This window comes from Carica papaya, chromosome 5 (genome assembly GCF_054855325.1).
Source record: "Carica papaya isolate Zhongbai chromosome 5, ASM5485532v1, whole genome shotgun sequence".
NCBI lineage: Eukaryota > Viridiplantae > Streptophyta > Magnoliopsida > Brassicales > Caricaceae > Carica > Carica papaya.
Window position 1 is genome coordinate 30981318 of NC_142313.1, and position 13331 is coordinate 30994648.

The window sequence follows — 13331 nt, forward strand, 5'->3', positions numbered from 1 at the left end:
GCACCGTGACTCACCTTTGCAAATGAACCAACGGTTTATAATTCCATTCGCGCGTAACGTCGAACAACCCATCCGAAAAAAAATAGGTGCAACACGTGTGCTTCCCAAGTGGTCACCCATCCGAGTACTACTCTCGCCCAAGCACACTTAACTGCGGAGTTCTGATGGGATCCGGAGCTTTAGTGCTGGTATGATCGCACCTATTTAATTTCGCGCTGCAAATACATACACTCCTTCTCTTTTCTTCCCCCTTCCGTCATTTGTTTCCTTGTGCGTGCGCACTGCACCTCTCGTTCTCGTTCAAATATCAAGTAAAATGCCACGGCGTCGTGACTCACATTTGCGAATAAATCTGCAGACCATAATTAAAGTCGCGCGAAACGTCGAACGACCTGTCTGAAAAAAAAATTAGTGCGACACGAGGACTTCCCAGGAGGTCTCCAATTCGAGTACTACTCTCGCCCAAGCACACTTAACTGCGGAGTTCTTATGGGATCCGGTGCATTAGTGCTGGTATGATCGCACCTGTTTAATTTCGTGCTTCAAATACATAAACTCCTTATCCTTTCTTCCCCTTCCCGTCATTTGTTTCCTTGTGTGTGCGCACTGCACCTCTCGTTCTCGTTCAAATATCAAGTAAAATGCCACGGCGCCGTGACTCACATTTGCGAATAAATCTGCGGACCATAATTAAAATCGCGCGTAACGTCGAACGGCACATCTGAAAAAAAGAAAATGGGTGCAACACGAGAACTTCCTATGAGGTAACCCATCATTGTACTACTTTCGCCAAAGCACACTTAACTGCGGAGTTCTGATGGAATGCGGTGCATTTGTGCTGGTGTGACCGCACCTGTTTAATTTCGTGCTGAAAATACATACACTCCTTCTTCCCTCCCCCCTCCCATCATTTGTTTCCTTGTGCGTTCACACTGCACCTCTCCTTCTCGTTCTAATATCGATTAAAATGCCCCTGATTCTTGACTCACATTTGCGTATATACCAGCGGACCATAGTTCCAGTCGCATGTAACGTCGAACGACCCATCTGCAAAAAAATTGTTGCGATACGAGAACTTCCCAAGAGGTCACCCATCCGAGTACTACTCTTGTCCAAGCACATTTAACTGCAAAGTTCTGATGGGATCCAGTGCATTAGTGCTGGTATGATGCCACTTGTTCAATTTTTGCGCTTCAAATACATACACTCCTTCTCTTTTCTTCCTCCTCCCGTCATTTGTTTCCTTGTGCGTGCGCACTGCACCTCCCGTACTCGTTCTAATATCAAGTAAAATACCACGGCGCCGTGACTCACATTTGCGAAAAATCCTGCGGACCATAAATCAAGTCGCGCGTAACGTCGAAAGAATCATCTGCAAAAAGATGGGTGCAACACGAGGACCTCCCAAGAAAATGGGTGAAATATAAGGACTTCGCAGGAGGTCACCCATCCGAGTACTTTTCTCGCCCAAGCACCCTTAACTGCGGAGTTCTGATAGAATCCCTTGCATTAGTGCTGGTATGATCCCTCATGTTTCATTTTGCACTGCAAATACATACACTCTTTCTCCTCCCATCCCCCTCCCATCATTTGTTTCCTTGTGGGTGCACTCTGCATCTATCTTTCTCGTTCTAATATCAAGTAAAATGCTACAGCGCCGTGACTCACATTTGCGAATAAACCTGAGGACCATAATTCAAGTCGCGCGTATCGTCGAAAGAATAATCTGCAAAAAAATGGGTGCAACACGAGAACTTCCTAAAAAAATGGGTGCAACACGAGAACTTCCTAAGAAAAGGGGTGAAATATAAGGACTTCGCAGGAGGTCACCCATCCGAGTACTACTCTCGCCCAAGCACACTTAACTGCGGAGTTCTTATGGGATCCGGTGCATTAGTGCTGGTATGATCGCACCTGTTTTATTTTGCGCTGCAAATACATAAACTCCTTCTCCTTTCTTCCCCCTCCCGTCATTTGTTTCCTTGTGCGTGCGCACTGCACCTCACGTTCTCGTTCAAATATCAAGTAAAATGCCACGGCGCCGTGACTCACATTTGCGAATAAACCTGAGGACCATAATTCAAGTCGCGCGTAACGTCGAAAGAATCATCTGCAAAAAAATGGGTGCAAAACGAAGACTTCCTAAGAAAATGGGTGAAATATAAGGACTTCGCAGGAGGTCACCCATCATAGAGCTACTCTCGCCCAAGCACCCTTAACTTGCGGAGTTCTGATAGAATCCGTTGCATTGGTGCTGGTATGATTGCTCATGTTTCATTCTGCGCTGCAAATACATACACTTTTTCTCCCTCCATCCCCCCTCTCGTCAATTGTTTCCTTGTGCGTTCACACTGCGCCTCTCCTTCTCGTTTTTAATATCGATTAAAATGCCCCTGCTTCTTGACTCACATTTGCGAATAAACCTGAGGACCATAATTCAAGTCGCGCGTAACTTCGAAAAAATCATCTGCAAAAAAATGGGTGCAACACGAGGACTTTACAAGAAAATGGGTGAAATATAAGGACTTCGCAGGAGGTAACCCATGCTAGTACTACTCTCGCCCAAGCACCCTTACCTATGGAGTTCTAATAGAATCCGATGCATTAGTGCTGGTATGATCGCACCTGTTTCATTTCGTGCTGAAAATACATACACTCTTTCTCCTTCCCTCCCCCTCCCGTCATTTGTTTCCTTGTGCGTGCACTCTGCATCTCTCTTTCTCGTTCTAATATCGATTAAAATACCCCTGCTTCTTGACTCACATTTGCGTATAAACCAGTGGACCCTAGTTGCAGTCGCGCCTTACGTCGAACGACAGGTCTGACAAAAAAAATTAGAGCGACACGAGAACTTCCCAGGAGGTCACCCATCCGAGTATTACTCTCGCCCAAGCACACTTAACTGCGGAGTTCTAATGGGATCCGGTGCATAAGTGCTAGTATGATCGAACCTGTCTAATTTTGCGCTGCAAATACATAAACTCCTTCTCCTTTCTTCCCCCTCCCGTCATTTGTTTCCTTGTGCGTGCCCACTGCACCTCATGTTCTCGTTCAAATATCAAGTAAAATGCCACGGCGCCGTGACTCATATTTGCGAATAAATCTGCGGACCATAATTAAAGTCGCGCGTAACGTCGAACGGCACATTTGAAAAAAAGAAGATGGGAGCAACACGAGAACTTCCCAGGAGGTAACCCATCATTGTACTACTTTCGCCAAAGCACACTTAATTGCGGAGTTCTGATGGGATCCGGTGCATTTGTGCTGGTGTGACCGCACCTGTTTATTTCGTGCTGAAAATACATGCACTCCTTCTTCCCTATACCCCTCCCATCATTTGTTTCCTTGTGCGTTCACACTTCACCTCTCCTTCTCGTTCTAATATCGATTAAAATGCCCCTGATTCTTGACTCACATTTGCGTATAAACCAGTGGACCATAGTTCCAGTCGCGCGTAACGTCGAACGACCCCTCTGAAAAAAAATTGTTGCGATACAAGGTCTTCCCAAGAGGTCACACATCCGAGTACTACACTCGCCCAAGCACACTTCACTGCGGAGTTCTGATGGGATCCGGTGCATTAGTGCTGGTATGATCGCACCTGTTTAATTTTGCGCTGCAAATACATAAATTCATTCCCCTTTCTTCCCCCTCCCGTCATTTGTTTCCTTGTGCGTGCGCACTGCACCTCCCGTTCTCGTTCTAATATCAAGTAAAATGCTACAGCGCCGTGACTCACATTTGCGAATAAACCTGAGGACCATAATTCAAGTCGCACGTAACATTGAAAGAATCATCTGTAAAAAAATGGGTGCAACACGAGGACTTCCCAAGTGGTCACCCATCTGAGTACTACTCTCGCCCAAGCACACTTAACTGCGGAGTTATGATGGGATCTGTTGCATTAGTGCTGGTATGATCGCACCTGATTAATTTTGCGCTGCAAATACATAAACTCCTTCTCCTTTCTTCCCCCTCCCGTCATTTGTTTCCTTGTGTGTGCACTCTGCATCTCTCTTTCTCGTTCTAATATCAAGTAATATGCCCCAGCACTGTGACTCACCTTTGCAAATGAACCAGCGGTTTATAATTCCATTCGCGGCTAACGTCGAATAACCCATCCGAAAAAAAATAGGTGCAACACGAGGGCTTCCCAAGTGGTCACCCATCCGAGTACTACTCTCGCCCAAGCACACCTAACTGCGGAGTTCTTTTGGGATCCGAGGCTTTAGTGCTGGTATGATCGCACCTGTTTAATTTCGCGCTGCAAATACATACACTCCTTCTCCTTTCTTCCCCCTCCCGTCATTTGTTTCCTTGTGCGTTCACACTTCACCTCTCATTCTCGTTCTAATATCGATTAAAATGCCCCTACTTCTTGACTCACATTTGCGTATAAACCAGCGGACCTTAGTTCTAGAAGCGCGTAACGTCGAACGACCCGTCTGAAAAAAAATTGGTATGACACGAGGACTTCCCAGGAGGTCACCCATCCGAGTACTAATCTCGCCCAAGCACACTTCATTGCGGAGTTCTGATGGGATCCGGTGCATTAGTGCTGGTATGATCCCACCTGTTTAATTTCGGGCTGCAAATACATAAACTCATTCCCCTTTCTTCCCCCTCCCGTCATTTGTTTCCTTGTGCGTGCGCACTGCACCTCCCGTTCTCGTTCTAATATCAAGTAAAATGCCACAGCGCCGTGACTCACATTTGCGAATAAACCTGAGGACCATAATTCAAGTCGCGCGTAACGTCGAAAGAATCATTTGCAAAAAAATGGGTGCAACACGAGGACTTCACAAGAAAATGGGTGAAATATAAGGACTTCGCAGGAGGTAACCCATGCTAGTACTACTCTCGCCCAAGCACCCTTACCTGCGGAGTTCTGATAGAATCTGTTGCATTAGTGCTGGTATGATCGCACCTGTTTCATTTCGTGCTGAAAATACATACACTCCTTCTCCTTCCCTCCCCCTCCCATCAATTGTTTCCTTGTGCGTTCACACTGCACCTCTCCTTCTCGTTCTAATATCGGTTAAAATGCCCCTGCTTCTTGACTCAGATTTGCGTGTAAACCAGCGGACCCCAGTTCCAGTCTCGCGTAACGTCGAACGACCCGTCTGAAAATAAATTGGTGCGACACAAGGACTTCCCAGGAGGTCACCCATTCGAGTACTACTCTCGCCTAAGCACACTTAACAGCGGAGTTCTGATGGGATCCGGTGCATTAGTGCTGGTATAATCGCACCCGTTTAATTCTGCGCTGCAAATACATAAACTCCTTCTCCTTTCTTCCCCCTCCCGTCATTTGTTTCCTTGTGCGTGCGCACTGCACCTCCTATGCTCGTTCTAATATCAAGTAAAATGCTACGGTGCCGTGACTCACATTTGCGAATAAACCTGAGGACCATAATTCAAGTCGCGCGTATCGTCGAAAGAATCATCTGCAAAAAAATGGGTGCAACACGAGGACTTACTAAGAAAATTGGTGAAATATAAGGACTTCGCAGGAGGTCACCCATCCTAGTGCTACTCTCGCCCAAGCACCCTTAACTTGCGGAGTTCTGACAGAATCGGTTGTATTGGTGCTGGTATGATTGCTCATATTTCATTCTACGCTGCAAATACATACACTTTTTCTCCCTCCATCCCCCCTCCCGTCATTTGTTTCCTTGTGCGTGCACTCTGCATCTCTCCATCTCGTTCTAATATAGATTAAAATGCCCCTGCTTCTTGACTCATATTTGCGTATAAACCAGTGGACCCTAGTTCCAGTCGCGCGTAACGTCGAACGACCCGTCTGAAAAAAAAATTAGTGCGACACGAGGACTTCCGAGGAGGTCACCCACTACTCTCACCCAAGCACACTTAACTGCGGAGTTCTGATGGGATCCGGTGCATTAGTGCTGGTATGATCGCACCTGTTTAATTTCGCGCTACAAATACATAAATTCCTTCTCCTTTCTTCCCCCTCCCGTCATTTGTTTCCAAGTGCGTGCGCACTGCACCTCTCGTTCTCGTTCTCGTTCAAATATCAAGTACAATGCCACGGCGCCGTGACTCACATTTGCAAATAAATCTGCGGACCATAATTAAAGTCGCACGTAACATCGAACGACACATCTGAAAAAAAAAATGGGTGCAACACGAGAACTTCCCACGAGGTAACCCATCATTGTACTACTTTCACCAAAGCACACTTAACTGCGGAGTTCTGATGGGATCCGGTGCATTCGTGCTGGTATGATCGCACCTGTTTAATTTTGTGCTGCAAATACATAAACTCATTCCCCTTTCTTCCCCCTCCCGTCATTTTTTCCTTGTGCGTGCGCACTGCACCTCCCGTGCTCCTTCTAATATAAAGTAAAATGCTACGGTGCCGTGACTCACATTTGCGAATAAACCTGAGGACCATAATTCAAGTCGTGCGTATCGTCGAAAGAATTATCTGCAAAAAAATGGGTGCAACACAAGGACTTCACAAGAAAATGGATGAAATATAAGGACTTCGCAGGAGGTAACCCATGCTAGTACTACTCTCGCCCAAACACCCTTACCTACGGAGTTCTGATAGAATCCGTTGCATTAGTGGTGGTATGATCGCACCTGTTTCATTTCGCGCTGCAAATACATACACTCCTTCTCCTTTCTTCCCCCTCCCGTCATTTGTTTCCTTGTGCATACGCACTGCACCTCTCGTTCTCGTTCAAATATCAGGTAAAATGCCACGGCGTCGTGACTCACATTTGCGAATAAATCTGCGGACCATAATTAAAGTCGCGCGTAACGTCGAACGACACATCTGAAAAAAAAAATGGGTGCAACACGAGAACGTCCCACGTTGTAACCCATCATCGTACTACTTTCGCCAAAGCACACTTAACTGCGGAGTTCTGATGGGATCCGGTGCATTTGTGCTGGTATGATCGCACCCATCTAATTCCACGCTGCAAATACATAAACTCCTTCTCCTTTCTTCCCCCTCCCGTCATTTGTTTCCTTGTGCGTGCGCACTGCACCTCCTGTTCTCGTTCTAATATCAAGTAAAATGCCATGGCGCCGTGACTCACATTTGCGAATAAATCTGCGGACCATAAGTAAAGTCGCGCGTAAGGTCGAACAGCACATATGAAAAAAAGAAAATGGGTGCAACACGAGAACTTCCCAGGAGGTAACCCATCATTGTACTACTTTCGCCAAAGCACACTGAACTGCGAAGTTCTGATGGGATCCGGTGCATTTGTGCTGGGGTGACTGCACCTGTTTAATTTCGTGCTGAAAATACATACACTCCTTCTTCCCTCCCCCCTCCCATCATTTGTTTCCTTGTGCGTTCACACTGCACCTCTCCTTCTCGTTCTAATATCAATAAAAATGCCCCTGATTCTTGACTCACATTTGCGTATAAACCAGCGGACCATAGTTCCAGTCGCGCGTAACGTCGAACGACTCATCTGAAAAAAAATTGTTGCGATACGAGGACTTCCCAAGAGGTTACCCATCCGAGTACTACTCTCGCCCAAGCACACTTAACTGCAGAGTTCTGATGGGATCCAGTGCATTAGTGCAGGTATGATGCCACTTGATTAATTTTGCACTTCAAATACATACACTCCTTCTCTTTTCTTCCTCCTCCCGTCATTTGTTTCCTTGTGCGTGCGCACTGCACCTCCCGTACTCGTTCTAATATCAAGTAAAATGCCACGGCGCTGTGACTCACATTTGCGAATAAACCTGCGGACCATAAATCATGTCGCGCGTAACGTCGTAAGAATCATCTGCAAAAAGATGCGTCCAACACGAGGACCTCCCAAGAAAATGGGTGAAATATAAGGACTTCGCAGGAGGTCACCCATCCGAGTACTTTTCTCGCCCAAGCACCCTTAACTGCGGAGTTCTGATAGAATCCGTTGCATTAGTGCTGGTATGATCCCTCATGTTTCATTCTGCACTGCAAATACATACACTCTTTCTCCTCCCATCCCCCCTCCCGTCATTTGTTTCCTTGTGCGTGCACTCTGCATCTCTCTTTCTCGTTCTAATATCAAGTAATATGCCCCGACACCGTGACTCACCTTTGCAAATGAACCAGCGGTTTATAATTCCATTCGCGCATAACGTCGAACAACCCATCCGAAAAAAAATAGGTGCAACACGAGGGCTTCCCAAGTGGTCACCCATCCGAGTACTACTCTAGCCCAAGCACACTTAACTGCGGAGTTCTGATGGGATCCGGAGCTTTAGTGCTGGTATGATCGCACCTGTTTAATTTCGCGCTGCAAATACATACACTCCTTCTCCTTTCTTCCCCCTCCCGTCATTTGTTTCCTTGTGCGTTCACACTTCACCTCTCATTCTCGTTCTAATATCGATTAAAATGCCCCTACTTCTTAACTCATATTTGCGTATAAACCAGCGGACCCTAGTTCCAGATGCGCGTAACGTCAAACGACCCGTCTGAAAAAAAATTGGTGCGACACGAGGACTTCCCAGGAGGTCACCCATCCGAGTACTAATCTCGCCCAAGCACACTTCACTGCGGAGTTCTGATGGGATCCGGTGCATTAGTGCTGGTATGATAGCAACTGTTTAATTTTGCACTACAAATACATAAACTCATTCCCCTTTCTTCCCCCTCCCGTCATTTGTTTTTTTGTGCATGCGCACTGCACCTCTCGTTCTCGTTCAAATATCAAGTAAAATGCCACGGCGCCGTGACTCACATTTGCGAATAAATCTGCAAACCATAATTAAAGTCACGCGTAACGTCGAACGGCACATCTGAAAAAAAGAAAATGGGTGCAACACGAGGACTTCACAAGAAAATTGGTGAAATATAAGGACTTCGCAGGAGGTAACCCATGCTAGTACTACTCTCGCCCAAGCACCCTTACCTACGGAGTTCTGATAGAATCCGTTGCATTAGTGCTGGTATGATCGCACCTATTTCATTTCGTGCTGAAAATACATACACTCCTTCTCCTTCCGTCCCCCTCCCATCAATTGTTTCCTTGTGCGTTCACACTACACCTCTCTTTCTCGTTCTAATATCGATTAAAATGCCCCTGCTTTTTGATTCACATTTGCGTATAAACCAGCGGACCCTAGTTCAAGTCGCACGTAACGTCGAACGACCCGTCTGAAAATAAATTTGTGCGACACAAGGACTTCCCAGGAGGTCACCCACCCGAGTACTACTCTCGCCCAAGCAAACTTAACTGCGGAGTTCTGATGGGATCCGGTGCATTAGTGCTGGTATGATCGCACCCTTTTAATTATGCGCTGCAAATACATAAACTCATTCTCCTTTCTTCCCCCTCCCGTCATTTGTTTCCTTGTGCGTGCGCACTGCACCTCCCGTGCTCGTTCTAATATCAAGTAAAATACTACGGTGCCGTGACTCACATTTGCGAATAAACCTGAGGACCATAATTCAAGTCGCGCGTATCGTCGAAAGAATCATCTGCAAAAAAATGGGTGCAACACGAGGACTTCCTTAGAAAATGGGTGAAATATAAGGACTTCGAAGGAGGTCACCCATCCTAGAGCTACTCTCGCCCAAACACCCTTAACTTGCGGAGTTCTGATAGAATCCGTTGCATTGGTGCTGGTATGATTACTCATGTTTCATTCTGCGCTGCAAATACATACACTTTTTCTCCCTCCATCCCCCCTCCCGTCATTTGTTTCCTTTTGCGTGCACTCTGCATCTCTCCTTCTCGTTCTAATATCGATTAAAATGCCCCTGCTTCTTGACTCACATTTGCGTATAAACTAGTGGACCCTAGTTCCAGTCGTGCGTAATGTCGAACGACCCGTCTGAAAAAAAAATTAGTGCGACACGAGGACTTCCCAGGAAGTCACCCATCCGAGTACTACTCTCGCCCAAGCACACTTAACTGCGGAGTTCTGATGGGATCCGGTGCATTAGTGCTGGTATGATCGCACCTGTTTAACTTTGCGCTGCAAATACACAAATGCACCGGATCCCATCAGAACTCCGCAGTTATGTGTGCTTTGGCGAAAGTAGTACAATGATGGGTTACCTCCTGGGAAGTTCTCGTGTTGCACTAATTTTTTTTTTCAGATGTGCCGTTCGACGTTACGCGCGACTTTAATTATGGTCCGCAGATTTATTCGCAAATGTGAGTCACGGCGTCGTGGCATTTTACTTGATATTTGAACGAGAACGAGAGGTACAATGCGCACACACAAGGAAACAAATGACGGGAGGGGAAGAAAGGAGAAGGAGTTTATGTATTTGCAGCGCGGAATTAAACAGGTGGCATCATACCAGCACTGATGCACTGGATCCCATCAGAACTCTGCAGTTAAGTGTGCTTGGGCGTGAGTAGTACTCGGATGGGTGACCTCTTGGGAAATCCTCGTATCGCAACAATTTTTTTTCAGATGGGTCGTTCGACGTTACGCGCGACTGGAACTATGGTCCGCTGGTTTATACACAAATATGAGTCAAGAATCAGGAGCATTTTAATCGATATTAGAACGAGAAGGAGAGGTGCAGTGTGAACGCACAAGGAAACAAATGATGGGAGGGGGGGAGGGAAGAAGGAGTGTATGTATTTTCAGCACGAAATTAAACAGGTGCGGTCAAACCTGCACAAATGCACCGGATCCCATCAGAACTCCGTAGTTAAGTGTGCTTTGGCGAAAGTAGTACAATGATGGGTTACCTCCTAGGAAGTTCTCGTGTTGCACCCATTTTCTTTTTTTCAGATGTGTCGTTCGACGTTACGCGCGACTTTAATTATGGTCCGTAGATTTATTCGCAAATGCGAGTCACGGCGCCGTGGCATTTTACTTGATATTTGAACGAGAACGAGAGGTGCAGTGCGTACGCACAAGGAAACAAATGACGGGAGGGGGAAGAAATGAGAAGGAGTGTATATTTTTGCAGTGCGAAATGAAACAGGTGCGATCATTCCAGCACTAATGCAACAGATTCTATCAGAACTCCGTAGGTAAGGGTGCTTGGGCGAGAGTAGTACTTGCATGGGTTACCTCCTGCGAAGTCCTTATATTTCACCCATTTTCTTGTGAAGTCCTCGTGTTGCACCCATTTTTTTGCAGATGATTCTTTCGACGTTACGCGCGACTTGAATTATGGTCCTCAGGTTTATTCGCAAATGTGAGTCACGGCGCTGTAGCATTTTATTTGATATAAGAACGAGAACGGGAGGTGCAGTGGACACGCACAAGGAAACAAATGACGGGAGGAGGAAGAAAGGGGAATGAGTTTATGTATTTGCAGCGCAAAATTAAACTGGTGCGATCATACCAGCAGTAATGTACCGGATTCCATCAGAACTCTGCAGTGAAGTGTGCTTGGGCGAGATTAGTACTCGGATGGGTGACCTCCTGGGAAGTCCTCATGTCGCACTAATTTTTTTTTCAGACGGGTCGTTCGACGTTACGCGCGTCTGGAACTAGGGTCCGCTGGTTTATACGCAAATGTGAGTCAAGAATCGGGGGCATTTTAATCGATATTAGAACGAGAATGAGAGGTGAAGTGTGAACGCACAAGGAAACAAATGACGGGAGGGGGAAGAAAGGAGATGGAGTGTATGTATTTGCAGCGCGAAATTAAACAGGTGCGATCACACCAGCACTAAAGTTCCGGATCCCATCAGAACTACGCAGTTCAGTGTGCTTGGGCGAGAGTAGTACTCGAATGGGTGACCACTTGGGAAGCCCTCGTGTTGCACCTTTTTTTTTTCGGATGGGTTGTTCGACGTTAGCCGCGAATGGAATTATAAACCGCTGGTTCATTTGCAAAGGTGAGTAACGGTGTCGGGGCATATTACTTGATATTAGAACGAGAAAGAGAGATGCAGAGTGCACGCACAAGGAAACAAATCACGGGAGGGGGGATGGAAGGAGAAAGAGTGTATGTATTTGCAATGCAGAATGAAACATGAGCGATCATACCAGCACTAATGCAACGGATTCTATCACAACTCCGCAATTAAGGGTGTTTGGGCGAGAAAAGTACTCGGATGGGTGACCTCCTGCGAAGTCCTTATATTTCACCCATCTTCTTGGGAGGTCCTCGTGTTGCACCCATCTTTCTGCAGATGATTCTTTCGACGTTACGCGCGACTTGATTTATGGTCCGCAGGTTTATTCGCAAATGTGAGTCACGGCGCCGTGGCATTTTACTTGATATTAGAACGAGTATGGGAGGTGCAGTGCGCACGCACAAGGAAACAAATGACGGGAGGAGGAAGAAAGGATTAGGAGTGTATGTATTTGAAGCGCAAAATTAAACAAGTGGCATCATACCAGCACTAATGCACTGGATCCCATCAGAACTCTGCAGTTAAGTGTGCTTGGGTGAGAGTAGTACTCGGATGGGTGACCTCTTGAGAAGTCCTCGTATCGCAACCATTTTTTTTCAGATAGGTCATTCGACATTACGCGCGGCTGGAACTATGGTTCGCTGGTTTATACGCAAATATGAGTCAAGAATCAGGGGCATTTTAATTCATATTAGAACGAGAAGGAGAGGTGCAATGTGAACGCAAAAGGAAACAAATGATGGGAGGGCGGGAGGGAAGAAGGAGTGTATGTATTTTCAGCACGAAATTAAACAGGTGCGGTCACACCAGCACAAATGGACCGGATTCCATCAGAACTCCGCAGTTAAGTGTGCATTGGCGAAAGTAGTACAATGATGGGTTACCTCATGGGAAGTTCTCGTGTTGCGCCCATTTTCTTTTTTTCAGATGTGCCGTTCGACGTTACGCGCGACTTTAATTATGGTCCGCAGATTTATTCGCAAATGTGAGTCACGGCGCCGTGACATTTTACTTGATATTTGAACGAGAATGAGAGGTTTAGTGCGCACGCACAAGGAAACAAATGACGGGAGGGGGAAAAAAGGAGAATGAGTTTATATATTTGGAGCGCAAAATTAAACAGGTGTGATCATACGAGCACTAATGCACCGGATCCCATCAGAACTCCGCAATTAAGTGTGCTTGGGCGAGAGTAGTACTCGGATGGGTGACCTCCTGGGAATTCCTTGTGTTGCACTAATTTTTTTTTCAGACGGGTCGTTCGACGTTACGCGCGACTGGAACTAGAATCCACTGGTTTATACGCAAATGTGAGTCAAGAAGAAGGGGCATTTTAATCGATATTAAAACGAGAAGGAGAGATGCAGAGTGCACGCACAAGGAAACAAATGACTGGAGGGGGGATGGAGGGAGAAAAAGTGTATGTATTTGCAGCGCAGAATGAAACATGAGCAATCATATCAGCACCAATGCAACGGATTCTATCAGAACTCCGCAAGTTAAGGGTGC

At 46.3% G+C, this 13331-nt stretch overlaps 3 non-coding genes and 25 pseudogenes across 3 annotated transcripts; 7 read left to right on the forward strand and 21 right to left on the reverse strand.

Annotated features, from left to right (window-relative positions):
- Positions 1-83: 83 nt before the first annotated feature.
- Positions 84-202, reverse strand: LOC148263798 (5S ribosomal RNA). Its single transcript, XR_015819979.1, has one exon. It is a non-coding gene; the product is annotated as a 5S ribosomal RNA (ribosomal RNA).
- A 206-nt stretch (positions 203-408) lies between these two features.
- On the reverse strand, positions 409-527 carry LOC148263799 (5S ribosomal RNA; annotated as a pseudogene).
- A 209-nt stretch (positions 528-736) lies between these two features.
- LOC148263800 (5S ribosomal RNA) lies at positions 737-855 on the reverse strand (annotated as a pseudogene).
- A 203-nt stretch (positions 856-1058) lies between these two features.
- Positions 1059-1176, reverse strand: LOC148263801 (5S ribosomal RNA; annotated as a pseudogene).
- Positions 1177-1797: 621 nt separating this feature from the next.
- LOC148263802 (5S ribosomal RNA) lies at positions 1798-1916 on the reverse strand (annotated as a pseudogene).
- A 918-nt stretch (positions 1917-2834) lies between these two features.
- LOC148263803 (5S ribosomal RNA) lies at positions 2835-2953 on the reverse strand (annotated as a pseudogene).
- A 209-nt stretch (positions 2954-3162) lies between these two features.
- On the reverse strand, positions 3163-3281 carry LOC148263804 (5S ribosomal RNA; annotated as a pseudogene).
- Positions 3282-3484: 203 nt separating this feature from the next.
- LOC148263805 (5S ribosomal RNA) lies at positions 3485-3603 on the reverse strand (annotated as a pseudogene).
- Positions 3604-3808: 205 nt separating this feature from the next.
- On the reverse strand, positions 3809-3927 carry LOC148263806 (5S ribosomal RNA; annotated as a pseudogene).
- A 205-nt stretch (positions 3928-4132) lies between these two features.
- LOC148263807 (5S ribosomal RNA) lies at positions 4133-4251 on the reverse strand (annotated as a pseudogene).
- A 205-nt stretch (positions 4252-4456) lies between these two features.
- Positions 4457-4575, reverse strand: LOC148263808 (5S ribosomal RNA; annotated as a pseudogene).
- Positions 4576-5134: 559 nt separating this feature from the next.
- Positions 5135-5253, reverse strand: LOC148263809 (5S ribosomal RNA; annotated as a pseudogene).
- A 562-nt stretch (positions 5254-5815) lies between these two features.
- On the reverse strand, positions 5816-5926 carry LOC148263810 (5S ribosomal RNA; annotated as a pseudogene).
- A 213-nt stretch (positions 5927-6139) lies between these two features.
- LOC148263811 (5S ribosomal RNA) lies at positions 6140-6258 on the reverse strand (annotated as a pseudogene).
- Positions 6259-6818: 560 nt separating this feature from the next.
- On the reverse strand, positions 6819-6937 carry LOC148263812 (5S ribosomal RNA; annotated as a pseudogene).
- Positions 6938-7146: 209 nt separating this feature from the next.
- On the reverse strand, positions 7147-7265 carry LOC148263813 (5S ribosomal RNA; annotated as a pseudogene).
- A 203-nt stretch (positions 7266-7468) lies between these two features.
- On the reverse strand, positions 7469-7586 carry LOC148263814 (5S ribosomal RNA; annotated as a pseudogene).
- Positions 7587-8147: 561 nt separating this feature from the next.
- LOC148263815 (5S ribosomal RNA) lies at positions 8148-8266 on the reverse strand. The gene has a single exon (XR_015819681.1). It is a non-coding gene; the product is annotated as a 5S ribosomal RNA (ribosomal RNA).
- Positions 8267-8471: 205 nt separating this feature from the next.
- On the reverse strand, positions 8472-8590 carry LOC148263816 (5S ribosomal RNA; annotated as a pseudogene).
- Positions 8591-9153: 563 nt separating this feature from the next.
- On the reverse strand, positions 9154-9272 carry LOC148263817 (5S ribosomal RNA; annotated as a pseudogene).
- A 562-nt stretch (positions 9273-9834) lies between these two features.
- LOC148263818 (5S ribosomal RNA) lies at positions 9835-9953 on the reverse strand. The gene has a single exon (XR_015819565.1). It is a non-coding gene; the product is annotated as a 5S ribosomal RNA (ribosomal RNA).
- A 331-nt stretch (positions 9954-10284) lies between these two features.
- Positions 10285-10402, forward strand: LOC148263819 (5S ribosomal RNA; annotated as a pseudogene).
- A 204-nt stretch (positions 10403-10606) lies between these two features.
- On the forward strand, positions 10607-10725 carry LOC148263820 (5S ribosomal RNA; annotated as a pseudogene).
- A 563-nt stretch (positions 10726-11288) lies between these two features.
- LOC148263821 (5S ribosomal RNA) lies at positions 11289-11407 on the forward strand (annotated as a pseudogene).
- A 206-nt stretch (positions 11408-11613) lies between these two features.
- LOC148263822 (5S ribosomal RNA) lies at positions 11614-11732 on the forward strand (annotated as a pseudogene).
- A 561-nt stretch (positions 11733-12293) lies between these two features.
- LOC148263823 (5S ribosomal RNA) lies at positions 12294-12411 on the forward strand (annotated as a pseudogene).
- A 204-nt stretch (positions 12412-12615) lies between these two features.
- LOC148263824 (5S ribosomal RNA) lies at positions 12616-12734 on the forward strand (annotated as a pseudogene).
- A 209-nt stretch (positions 12735-12943) lies between these two features.
- On the forward strand, positions 12944-13062 carry LOC148263825 (5S ribosomal RNA; annotated as a pseudogene).
- The last annotated feature ends 269 nt before the right edge of the window (positions 13063-13331 follow it).